General features: G+C 38.7%; 1 long non-coding RNA gene across 1 annotated transcript in view; it reads left to right on the top strand.

Annotated features, from left to right (window-relative positions):
• The first annotated feature begins 44 nt into the window (after nt 1–44).
• The window catches only part of LOC125243307, a 56,868-nt gene continuing 42,958 nt past the window's right edge, over nt 45–13,954 (top strand). The window contains exon 1 of the long non-coding RNA XR_007179015.1: nt 45–753. This is a non-coding gene — a long non-coding RNA (uncharacterized LOC125243307). The remainder of the gene's footprint in view (nt 754–13,954) is intronic.

Below are 13,954 nucleotides of genomic sequence, written 5' to 3'. Positions count from 1 at the left end.
TAAATACCTGTGAAATGTGTAGTGCTCGTTGTGTGTGTTATTAGGCTGGGCATGGCAAACTACACCAATTAGAAGTTAAATATCATTCTCATTACAGTATTAGAATTCATTAAATTAATTAAAAATGAACCTACGTTGCAAAAACTGACCCGAGATCAGGTAAAGCTGATTCACTGCATTAACGCCATCTGGCGGTTAATCATCAGAATTTTAAAATGTTTCGTAACAGTATGACGTAGCGCAGCTTAGTCTGCTGAAATCACGTGACTTTGCGAGTTTAGGCTCGTTTGAGGTGTTTCACTGCACCTGTCTTTCTCAGAAGGAATCAAAAGTGCCCCTTTCAACACTAATACTGTGGTCAGTAAAACAAAGTTCATTTGAATTATAGTCAATATGACAGTAACAAATCGATTAAAAGTCGGAAAATACGAGTTTATGTCGCATATTCATAACTGTGACCAGCTGTTTACAAAAGATATAGAACTGCGGACCATATGTGTGTCGATTCAATTAAAATCATATTAATTCATCGACGCCTGTTTGACACGCAACCAATCGTGATGATGCTGCACAACAAGCTCAAATGTCATTGGACAGTGTGAAGTGGATCGGTAGTTTCCCGCTTTTATCCATAAATCGGCCAGCTGTTGTCTATTTTAAGGTGAAGCTAAAAGAAAAAAGAAGAAGAAGGTGAAAAAAAGACCAGAAACGAATTGACTACATGACCATGCAGCACCAGAAGTCATATTAATAGTAAGTAGTGGTCAATTTATTGTAATTTATGAACATATTTATGTACCGTTTGGTGATCTGTCATAGTTGGTTGAATTATGTGGGTAACACTTTACAACAGTGGGTCCCAAACTTTTTAGCGTGGAGTACCCAATAAGGGATTACCCCCTCTGTTCCACTTAGACTGCAGTCACACCTTTACCATTAAAGGTGCAGTATGTAATATTTTCTGTCCGCTAGAGGTCGCTAGAACCCTATTCAAACAAAGGCGTAGCTTGATGACGCCAAGTTTGAGCGTGGAATCTTGGGACATGTGGTCTTCACCTCACAGACGGTGGAATGGAATAAGGATTGGACTCGGGAAGAAATCATGTTCACGGATGTGATTATTAACGTTACTGTAGTATGAAGCAGAGCAGGAGCGAGTGTTGTGGAGCTGAACGAGGAGCTGGAGCGATTGATCAACACACGCCTCATGAGCAGTGGGACTTTTATTATGACACAGTCGCCGGCGCCGCTTCCGCTTTTCCGGTCATGAGTATGAGGTAACGCAGCTCTGTTTATCATATTAGATACATTTGAGAGTGTTGAAAATGATGTTATAACGTTACTCTGTGCGTTCGCTCGGCGGCTGCTGTGAGACACTGTTACACACTGCAGTAAGATAGATCGATTTTACAATATCAGATTAAATGCTGGATGGATTGTGTTGATAAATGGCATGCAATTCATTTTAAAACATATTGTATGATGAGAAAATGCTGTATTACTACTAAAAATAAAGCTGGATCTGATTATGCTATGTTAGCTACTTCACAAAATAGTGTTTTTCTCTGAGGCGTGGTGAAGCATGAGACGCGCAACAAATCAAGAAAATTAGATTTAAACAATAAGATTAAATGTGTTGAGCTATATTACAATAATCAGTTTTCTGTCTATAAATATATCAAAACAGTTGTTCCCTTGTCTATTAAAACATGTAAATATTAAAGCGTCTTTGGTGTTTCCATGGTTTCTACAAAATAAACCGGAAACCGAGGGTAACGCGGGTAATTGACAGGAGACTCCTCACGCGTCCCGGAGCCTTGGTTACAATTGCAATTTTCTCATGATTTACAAATAGTTGCAAACATTTTGAATATTGTAAATACTCAAGTGAACAAAATATATAACACTGGCCTAGGAGTAGCGTTGCTTTCGTCAATGAAAATTATGACTAAATATTGTCTTTAACGAACCTTTATCACGTGACGAAAACGAGACGAGACGCGACGCGACGTAAATGCTGGTCATGTGACGATGACTATAATTAAACGTATAATGCAATATTGTTGACGAATAAAAACGAGACTAAATGTGGTTTACAAAATAAAAACTATGATAAAATGTCTCTTAATTTTCATTGACCAAAACGAGGCGAGACGAAATGTTATAACGTTATTACATCTCGTTAGTCGCATTATTATTATTATTTTGCAGTATTTCTGTTTCCTGTGTCTCACTTCAGGAGCTGCATCAGGTCGCACTGCGCAGACGCAGTCGACATCACTTCCTCAAGCCCCACTCACGGCATTATTTAGAAAATCAGCTGTGGTGAGTTTAGCATAAATGACGACAAACAAAGTTAAGTCTGACACAGAGAAAGGGACCGATATGTAGGGAAATATGTAAACATTTTGAAAAACTCCTAAGGAGTGCTGAGAAGTGCCTTTTAAACCTGAGTTTACCATCCATGGGCACCATCTAGTGGCAAAAAAATGAACAACACGTTATTTAACCATACTTTATGCCACAAAATTTGAATCAGATGCAGCTCACATGTAGGAGAGCATCAACAAAAATTTTTTTTTCTCTGATCTTATTGCTTTCCTGAGTTATTCCATGTCAAACAAAAAAAATTAAAAATTATAATATAATATAATTTTTATAATATATAATATAATATAATATAATATAATATAATATATATATATATATATAAATTTTTTATTATTATTATTATTATTTTTTTGGTCTTTTATCAGCAGTTTTTCAGCATGAAAATGTCCAAATGTAATTTATATTTTCTAAAAAATTAAAAAGTGTTCTATCAAATGATACCTACCTTTTGACTCTCCTTGCTACAGTTTTGGAGTTACGAGTCTTTACTTTTGTGTTTGTCGCTCAGAAAAAAAAAAACACTCTAAAAAAGCCTCCAGGTCTTAAAGGGTGAAGAGACATCTGAAGGCATTATAAGGTATTATCTATAAGGTAACAATAATATAATAAGATAACCTTGTTTGAAATGGGTTTGGCTAAAAGAAAATTTTGGTTTTGTCTATACTACTAGGTACTTATACTATATTGACTGGGTTAAATAGAATTGCATTACTAAAAAGAGACTAAAATACAATTTTCATTGACTAAAATTAGACTAAATGTCATCAGTTTTCGTCGACTAAAACTAGACGAAAATAGTCATGGATAATTCTGACTAAAATAAGACTAAAATGCTCAGACTTTTAGTCGACTGAAACTTGACTAGACTAAAAAGAGTATGAACGTGACTAAAATTAATAAAAACTAAAATTACCACTTGACACAAAGACTAGACTAAAACTAAAATTAAAACAGGCCGCCAAAAACAACACTACCTAGTGGTTTTTAGATATTTTACTGCACACATCTTACATATTGCACCTTTAAGGGACTTCGTTCATCTTCGGAACGCAAATTAATTCATGTTAACAAATGAGACCTTGTTGTGAAGTATTACCATAACGTGCCATCTACAGATCTACAATATAAATGTAGGCTGTAAGGTCAAGAACACAGAAAATGGTAATGCAAAATGGCATATGTATATAATTCAGGTTGATTGGGATACTTTGGCCATTGAGATGATTGAGGAAAAGTGTCCCAATCAACCTGAATTCCCCCAATATAATAATAATAATAATAATAATTAAAAAAAAAAAAAAAAAAAAAAAAAAAAAAAAAATATATATATATATATATATATATATATATATATATATATATATATATATATATATATATATATATAATATAGAGAGAGAGATAGATGAAACATTAAAGGTGAAACATTAAGTTACAAGAGTTCAGTCAAGAGTGATTTCTTCGTCTTTTGATTAGCAATAAAACAGAGAGCAGGAATATTAGACTGCTGTCCCTTTAAGACATAATCCAAAGATCCAGTACACTGACACTGACACACATGCGTTGTCTGTCCTACTATGTTTGTTAGGATACTCGCTAAGATGGGCATGTTGACATAATTTTTGTGTGAATTTGTCCGTTTAGGTGCAAGACTTGAAGGAGTATTTGTGCGCTGTGACGCGGCCCTCCATGAATGCGCTTTGGATGAGAGTAGGCCCTACACACACACCTCCTCACAGAGCGCGAGCTCTCTTTCGTGTCTTATGGATGAATGTTTAAATTTGCAAGGTTTAAATGAGTTTAGTTTAAACACAGATAGCAACGTGAGATGGTCAGGTCTCACCTGCGCTCGCGCGCTATCAACACCCGGGTGATGACGGCGTAAATAACTGTCATAGAGCATTCGGCACGTCATCGAACATTTGTTTACAGTGACTGTTTTGTTCATGTTCTTTTGATCATCGCTGTTGTAAAATATTGGGAAACCAGAATGCACATTCATCGACTGAAACATACATTAACCGAATCCATTTTGGTGGGGTTTTTTTTATCTGTTTTGCACGTTGTTTTCAAACCATATTATTAATGCGTCGTCAGATTTGGGATGCAAGCGCGCGCCGAACCGTGAGTGGAGAACCGAACGGTTCCATCCCTAACAGCAACATACACAGGACAAATCCAGACATTATCCTGAATGTGCGTGAAAACAAGGAGAATGTACTGAAATGTGTCTGTGCATGAATACAGTGTGCGATCAGTGCGCGTCGAGAGCGCTCATACATGATTTGTTTGCGCATCAATATAACGGACTCGCGTGCTTAATGTGCAACTAATCGTCTTTACTTTGATTTCAATCCTCATCCATCAAAACTTTAATAGCAAGAAGCTGGTTTGCTTTATCCATCCGAGAAACATAGTTTTCATATCATCTGGCCATACAGCGGTGGGATGTTGACGATCCGTTCAGACAGGAACAGCGATGCGGGAGGGCTCGCGCTCTTCAGATACAATGACAGAATCTGACAGAGAGTTCTTGTTTTAAAACGAACAGACACTGGAATAAATAATTCTCTCTGTCATCTCTGATGAAACCTGGCATTTGTTGCTGGCTAAAAATACTTTGTTGGACACGTTAATTAAATATTAATTGTTAGGCATATGGCCAATTTGTCTCTTTAGCATTTATGCAATATTTTAAGACTCCTCCTGCAATGACTCTTCACGCCACTAGAGAGCGTTGTCTGCTCCCTCCTGCAATGACTTTCCCAGCCACTAGGTGCTGTGAACTCTTTAGTTAGGACTGCTCATCAAGATTATTTGTTCCACCTGTATTTTGTCCTTTTTCATTTTGGCAATTTTATTGAGCTGTGTTCAGACTTGAGTCTACCCTGTATGGATTTCCTGAGTTCTAGAAGAATTAAGTGTTGCCATTTGGCTTACATTATGGTTGTTGTTTTTTGTTGTAAAGTTATGACTACTCTTTTGTTTGTATTTAAAAAATTAAGATCAAGTAAAGTCTGCTTTTGAGTTATCTGAGCTTCCTAGTTTGCCTTTCCTTCTGCACATGGGTCTTCTTCAAACTGTTTTCCCCAATAGACCAGAGGTAGACAAGTACTGTAGCTTGCCCTGACTGGAAGACCCGGGTTCAAGACCCACCTCAGATGCCTTATGTCAGTCCATTGTGACCAATATACGGGTGCGAACCCTGAGAATGGAGTCCAGAAGAATCCACAGCATTCCTGGACACGTAAATTATGTAGTTGTAATTGGTAGGCAGGGATTATGCTAATTGTGAATCAGCATGCACATGTGCCCTATTTAGGAATGATTGGAATTTATTAACATGTTTAACTATCGAAATCTGATGTTTATGAACCGTTTGTGAATCTAGAGGAGAGTTTTCGGGAAGATCCATTTTACTAGCAAATTACTCAGAATTTACTCGTATATTTACAGAAGTTTCATGAATGAGAGCCATTGTAAGTACACGAGTCAACAAAATATTTTTGGTTATTTTAATTTAAAAGTCTTACATATTTTAAAGCCAGTCTCTACTCAAAAGATCAGCTAATGAGATCACCATAATGCACTTACAAGTGGTCGCACTACAGAGCTAGTTTTAACGACCGCTTATAAATATGACAAAGTTCAAATTACAGGGCTTTGTCACATAGAACATTAAGAATTAAATAATTCAACACTTTGTAAACATGCATTCATACAAGACTTATTACAAAGTGAGCAGCTCAGTGTTTTTATCCTTTTTTTTTTTTTTTACTGTTTTGTCTCATATGATTTATGTAATGCAGCGAGGAGTGCAGAGATCTGTCTGTGGTAATAATTATGATTATTTGTAATTATTATTCCCCCTATCTTCACATTTTCTGCAAGGAAATGAAATGTTGGCTTTGTAGTGTAGCAGCCTCAGCTGTGAATGATTCAGTGCCCCAAAGGTTAATTTTCAATTTGCGCAGTGAAAGGTTACAATTGCAATTTGACCCCCAAATTGTATCTTCTTGCTAATGAACTATCATTTCATTTTGGCTCATTTTGTCATTAAGATTGCTGTGACTACCATCTGTTTATTATTTAGCTCATACATGAATACACATTCTGAGTTAGCTCTCCGCAGGTCTGGCAGAGCTCCTTCGTTCATATCTGCCATTATACCTGAGCTACTAGAAACATATACGAGTGCTTTACAAAACCATGAGATAGGCACCGGCACCTACTAAACCTGTATGACTTTCTTCTGTGGAAAGCAAAAGAAGATTTTAAGAAACATGTTTCAGTGTTTTGTGTCTAGAAAATTAAAGCCAGTGGGGTCCAATGACAGTCTTAGTGAATTCCATTCTGACTCGCTTCTCCTCTGAAATGGTGGTTGATGTGTAGATGATCACTGTGGACTTGAACCCCATGAATTGCACTCACCAGTGCCAAAAGTAGGTGACTGTCTCCTTCTCCCTTCATACTGTGTGATGCAGGGTTATTAACGTTAAATGAAAACTAAAACTGTTCAAATAAAAATTGAATATTAAAAAAAATTAAAATTAATATTAGAATAAAAAAGGTGGTCTCCTGAGGGCTTGTTGATTTTATATATATATATATATGAAAACAAAAACAAAAAACAAGTATTTTGAGAGGGTAAAGAGATTGTCATGATGCTTCATAAGAGAGGGCAGAGCTAAATAGCTATTTTGTCATGTTTTGCTTGGCGTGAGTCTAATTGATGGAATTTTCTGTACAGCATCATGGGTAATGTAGTTTTTTCACCATGAATTCCACTGTTAAACATTATTATTTTAAAAATAAGTTGAAATAATGCGGGTTGATGCCTCCAACAGATCTTTCTTTAAAGGTTTATCAGCAAAATATGATAATGTCACAGTCACTAGCTAGAGTGCCTTTGATTGCCACCAGAGGGCACTCCACCCTGGACTATTTTCACACCTTCATGGACTCCATTCCCCATAATCCTTTGCCCGGACTTATCAGCCATGATTACATACAGCTGTTACTCATTAGCCTCATTAGCTCTGCCTACACATGGTTCACTCATTCATTCCCTGCAAAGCATTGTAGCCTGTATTACTGCATTTCTAAGCCTTTTTTCCATGGATTATTATTTCTTTGTTCTCTGTATTTCCCTGTTTTGCCTTCACCTGGATATTCCCTTTGTTTGGACTGCTCATCTGTGTTTCGACCTTTGCCTGGCTTTTGTGTATGCTTTGGATTTCCCCATTAAACTGCATTTGAATCCTCAACCATTCGAGCCTCGGAGCAGTACGTCACAGAATACTTTGCCAGCTATGGATCCAGCAGTTCAGATCATCCGCCTACGTCAAGGTAATCGATCACTTGAGGACCACATTGAGGACTTTCTAGCCATTGCTAATTTCTTTGACCTCCTGGACTATGCACTTAATGATTTCTTTTGTTATGGATTGAATGAACAATATCAGTCTAAGCTGATCCGTGATGGTCCTCGAGGTTCACTCGTTGAATTTCTGGACTATGCTCTGCTGTTGGCTGATTCCTCCTTCACTGATTCCTTGTTTCCCTTAAACACTTTTTGGGGAGAGCTTGGCCCATCACAGTCACATGCCCAGTTCTGATGGTTGCTAGCCCACTGCTTTATGTACCTTCCTGTCCTGCAGTTTCTGCACCAGAGACATCAGTCAAGATGGCTGCCATGAAGAACAGTCATGGCCGCCATTCCAGAGTCTCATCCCATCATGGCCGCTACGCCGGTGTCTTCAGACAAGATGGCCACCATGCCAGAGCCTCTTCCCATCATGGCCGCCACGCCAGGGCCTCCAGCCATCGCGGACACTAAGCCAGAGTCTCCAGGCTTCACGGGTGTCTCACCAGAGTCTTCAGCCATCATGGACACCACATCTGTGTTCCCGGTCGTCATGAGCGCTGCATATGAAGACATTAAGGCTTTCCCTAGGCTCTTGAGACTGGCTTCAAGCCTGGAGGACACACCACTGATGTCGGTGCGAGCAGCTGGCATCTCAGCAGCAATGTCCAGTCTAGGCCTCCCTGAGGAGGACCCACTGTCTATTGTACTCCCTGTCACTGCGATGGCTATTTGGTGTGTTTGGGCCATGCACTGTGCTTCAACCCAGGAGTTCACTCCAGAGTCCACCTCAGTCCCATCTGCGCTGCTGTGGTGGACTCCATCCCTTCCTGCCCAGCCTGCTCTACCCCATCTGCCTGCCCGGCCTGCTCCGCCTGCTTTGCCTCAGTCTGCAGGCCCTCTTCCACTTCATGGACCTGAACCCTCCATCTTACCTTCTGTTCCGCTTCCACTCTGCCTCCCTCCTGGACATTTCTAGATCTGTTAGGAGCATATGGAAGCCACTCCTTAGGAGGAGGGCTATTCGAACCTCAGAGCAGTATGTTACAGATCACAAGTGGTCACATATCTTAAACCAGATGGAAACAGCGATGTGTCTTATTGGCTGACAACTTGTTATCAGATCACTGAACACACATTTTAATATCAGGTGGAAACAGAGACTTTGTTAGTCGCTTGTAGTAGCTACACTTTTAAAGTGTAGCATGATTGTACTTGAAATGATTGAAATTATGAATAGCTTGTAACTTGACGTACTTCCCCAACACTGTTAAACCTGTTAAACTCTATTGGACCAACATAAACATTATTTTAGGTGGTATTACTTTGAGTTTTTCTAGATGGGAGAGTTAGATAAGAATAACACAGAACTACTATGAAAAATGTATATACAGTGGGTACGGAAAGTATTCAGACCCCCTTAAATTTTTCAGTCTTTGTTATATTGCAGCCGTTTGCTAAAATCATTTAAGTTCATTTTTTTCCCTCATTAATGTACACACAGCACCCCATATTGACAGAAAAACACAGAATTGTTGACATTTTTGCAGATTTATTAAAAAAGAAAAACTGAAATATCACATGGTCCTAAGTATTCAGACCGTTTGCTGTGACACTCATATATTTAACTGCTGTTCATTTCTTCTGATCATCCTTGAGATGGTTCTACACCTTGATTTGAGTCCAGATGTGTTTGATTACACTGATTGGACTTGATGAGGAAAGCCACACACCTGTCTATATAAGACCTTACAGCTCACAGTGCATGTCAGAGCAAATGAGAATCATGAGGTCAAAGGAACTGCCTGAAGAGCTCAGAGACAGAATTGTGGCAAGGCACAGATCTGGCCAAGGTTACAAAAAACATTTCTGCTGCACTTAAGGTTCCTAAGAGCACAGTGGCCTCCATAATCCTTAAATGGAAGACGTTTGGGATGACCAGAACCCTTCCTAGAGCTGGCCGTCCGGCCAAACTGAGCTATCGGGGGAAAAGAGCCTTGGTGAGAGAGGTAAAGAAGAACCCAAAGATCACTGTGGCTGAGCTCCAGAGATGCAGTCGGGAGATGAGAGAAAGTTGTAGAAAGTCAACCATCACTGCAGCCCTCCACCAGTCGGGGCTTTATGGCAGAGTGGCCCGATGGAAGCCTCTCCTCAATGCAAGACACATGAAAGCCCGCATGGAGTTTGCTAAAAAACACCTGAAGGACTCCAAGATGGTGAGAAATAAGATTCTCTGGTCTGATGAGACCAAGATAGAACTTTTTGGCCTTAATTCTAAGTGGTATGTGTGGAGAAAACCAGGCACTGCTCGTCACCTGTCCAATACAGTCCCAACAGTGAAGCATGGTGGTGGCAGCATCATGCTGTGGGGGTGTTTTTCAGCTGCAGGGACAGGACGACTGGTTGCAATCGAGGGAAAGATTAATGCGGCCAAGTACAGGGATATCCTGGACAAAAACCTTCTCCAGAGTGCTCAGGACCTCAGACTGGGCAGAAGGTTTACCTTCCAACAAGACAATGACCCTAAGCACACAGCTAAAATAATGAAGGAGTGGCTTCACAACAACTCCGTGACTGTTCTTGAATGGCCCAGCCAGAGCCCTGACTTAAACCCAATTGAGCATCTCTGGAGAGACCTAAAAATGGCTGTCCACCAACGTTTACCAGAACTGGAGAGGATCTGCAAGGAGGAATGGCAGAGGATCCCCAAATTCAAGTGTGAAAAACTTTGCATCTTTCGCAAAAAGACGCATGGCTGTATTAGATCAAAAGGGTGCTTCTACTAAATACTGAGCAAAGGGTCTGAATACTTAGGACCATGTGATATTTCAGTTTTTCTTTTTTAATAAATCTGCAAAAATGTCAACAATTCTGTGTTTTTCTGTCAATATGGAGTGCTGTGTGTACATTAATGAGGAAAAAAAAAAAAAAAGAACTTAAATGATTTTAGCAAATGGCTGCAATATAACAAAGAGTGAAAAATTTAAGGGGGTCTGAATACTTTCCGTACCCACTGTATAGGCCTTCTTAAAGCTATCTCTGTAAGTGAGGGGAAAATGCACATGTGGGAAAATGGGAAGAAAACACTATTGATATTGGCTATATAAATGATTGTTAACTGTAAACAAAATCTATAAGTCATCTATCTTTCAAACAGCGAGCAGTCAGGACTGTGATGGTTCATGTAAGTGACAATGATCCCTCGTCTCAAATACATTGACAAAGGCACATGATTAGTTGGCCTGGCTAAGCAGTTGCTGCAGCATTTATTGGCAACAAGGGAATCTGCTGAGGTAATTTGAGTCATTGGTGCAACGATGCTCAATCACACAGAACTGTCACTGCAACACAGACTGCATAATTTCATCTATTCATCCACCCATCCATCCATCCATACTCAAACAATGTCTGTTCCTAACATTTCCCTTCTAAGCAGTGACGTGTTGTGCACTAATGAAATGAGATCCAATCTTCTGTACACTCACACACACTGCCCGGCCAAAAAAAAAAAAAGGATTTAAATAGGAAAACGCTTAAGAGTCTATGACTGGATGATTATTGCAGTGATCATTATATTTATAGCATGTTATATGTTTGGCAACAGTTCTTTTAACCCTAATTGATGAAATTTGTAGCTTTTCATTTCTTAAACAACCATGTAGGAATCATGGCCATATTCCAGGATGACAATGTCAAGGTTCATCAGGCTGAAATTGTGAAAGAATGGTTGGGAATAATGAAGAATAATTTTCACGCATGAATTGGCACTTCCGAGTCCAGACCTTAAATTCATTGAAAGTCTTTGGGTTGTGCTGGAGGAGACTTTACAGAGTGCTCACCTCTTGCATTGTCTATACAAGATCTTGATCAAAAATTTGATGCACCTCTTGATGGAAATAACATGACAACATTTATTTCCATCAAGAGGTGCATCAGTTTTTGGATATTGCAGTCATGAAGGTAGAAGTTTAATGTAACAGAGCTGTGAGCTTGTTAAAAACTGTCCGACTCACAGATCATCATTTCAAGTTTATAATTTTTAATGCTGAACATTATTCAGCTGGTGTTACTGTTTACTTCAATGCCCCAGCTACTGATTCAGGTCCTGATAGAACTTTATATAACATGTCAGGCACGTGTAATGTACCAAATAAATATAAATAGAAAACGTTGGTAATTTGACAGAAAAAAAAACAACAACATTATATCCCAGTACATCAGCGAAGAGGTGGGGTCAACACAAGGAATTAATATTAGTTGCACAGAAATATGTTCAGTTACTTATAGTGACAAACAGATATCAGGTATGCATTCAAATACATTTTTATGTAATCCTACCAAAAATATAAAACTATAAGCCTGTCTGTTATGAGGTTTGCTTTTAGCCCTTAGATAATGTGTCTTTGTGTGTTTGTGTGTGTGCAGTGAAGCACAGAGAGAAATGTGTTTAGACCGAATGAATCTGTAAATCTCAGCTGCATAAGTGGATATATGTCCAGAGATAGATGTAAGGTAATGCACGTTTTTCATAATTCTCTGATGGACATTGATAAGTTACATCTATTTACAATAGCTCTGTAAATAAATGACAGAGACCATCTCCTGCATTTGACCCCTGCTAACCTCCTACATCTCTGATATTTAATATGCAAGTCATTTCAGCTCATTACTATGCAATTCTTTTGTCTTCTCAGGTGAGAATGGCCCATTATTCAGTGGTGATTCACGCCTCCACGCATACTGTGTTTCTTGTCAAAAAGTGTCTTACAAAAACTAAATCAATATATTGTTTTATATGAAGGAGTAGGCAGCATAATTTTTACATAATTTTGAAGCAAAAACTCTAGTCTACAACCTCCAATACCCTAAAGTATTGTAAACACAGATTTACTATACTTTTTTTTGGCCTTATTTCAGTGACTTAAGTTTTTTGTTTTTTCAATAACCACGCATAAATGTTATTCCTTCAAAAACACAAACATGTACATACATGTTCCTCACATATTATTGTAGCCTAGTTTGTGCTGAATACAGTGTAATGACACTTTTTCCATTAATATGTTTATGAACTACTGAAAAAAGCACAAATGTCAGGGCATGTCAAAACTTCTCCAGGCCCCAAATCAGCCTCAGACTCCAGAGGGTTAAGAGGTGGTGAAAGCAGAGTTAAATGGAGGCAGATTGCACAGAAAGACAGTGGCATGGTTTAAAGGTTTGTTCCATCCACTCTGTTCTCTCTGAAAACTGTAGAAGCCATTCAGTAACATAAAATAGCAAATATATTCTTTGTACCGAATCAAATGTGTGTGTTCAGACAGCAGTGAGATGCTCATAATCCCCAGGCAGACATGTCTGCTTCTAAACACTAGCTCAGACAATGATATTTGAATGTATCGTTCCTCACAACTCTGGAAATCAGAGTCTTTTTACATCTGTGCTGTCTCACATCCAGCTGTCACTCAGCACTGCAGTAAGAGCGGCGGGGGATGCAGTGGGAAAATAGGCGACACCTAGATCTCTATTCATGTCATACAGTAAAGAAAAAGGGGCAGTTTTTCATGTCCTCTCCGTTGCAACAACCATCAATTTAGCTCTGTGGTGGCCGGATGCAGGCCTGCCGGCCCAGCTGTGTTTGACACAGTTTATCTGCTCTACTGAAGCATATCATTTTTTTATTATTAACCTCACACCCAAAAAGAAAATGTCTTCTCACAATAAAGATGTGAAAACACAGTGCAGTCAAATTTGAAGCCAAGCAATCGAGCTCTTTGTCATTACTCTTGTCTTTCTGTCCCTCTGTGACTTTTGTGAAGTCACCACACAAAAACAAAAACAAAACAAATCTAAATGACTAGATGGCAAATCTAGATGACACAACATCTTTATTCCACACACTTCAGTGCTATTATGACTGTCTGTCCAATAAATTAAACCCATTTACTGATCTGTAGTATGTATGTATATTGATGCTTGTATAATTTAATTCCACACAAATTTAATTTGTGATTATGGCTGCCAGGGGAGAGTAATATAACTTGATTATAATGGATTTGAATTCTATATTACAGTGGGAATCCCAGGCTGTTTTAATATTCTGCTGGCAAAGATTAAGGTCCTCGACATTGCATATTCAGAAAAAGTGGGCATTAAAAAAAAGTGTACACCGTTTCTCATGCACACATCCAGATTTATAGTAGT

The sequence above is a fragment of the Megalobrama amblycephala genome, linkage group LG13 (genome assembly GCF_018812025.1).
Source record: "Megalobrama amblycephala isolate DHTTF-2021 linkage group LG13, ASM1881202v1, whole genome shotgun sequence".
Taxonomy (NCBI): domain Eukaryota; kingdom Metazoa; phylum Chordata; class Actinopteri; order Cypriniformes; family Xenocyprididae; genus Megalobrama; species Megalobrama amblycephala.
This window is presented reverse-complemented; position numbering and strand designations above follow the sequence as displayed.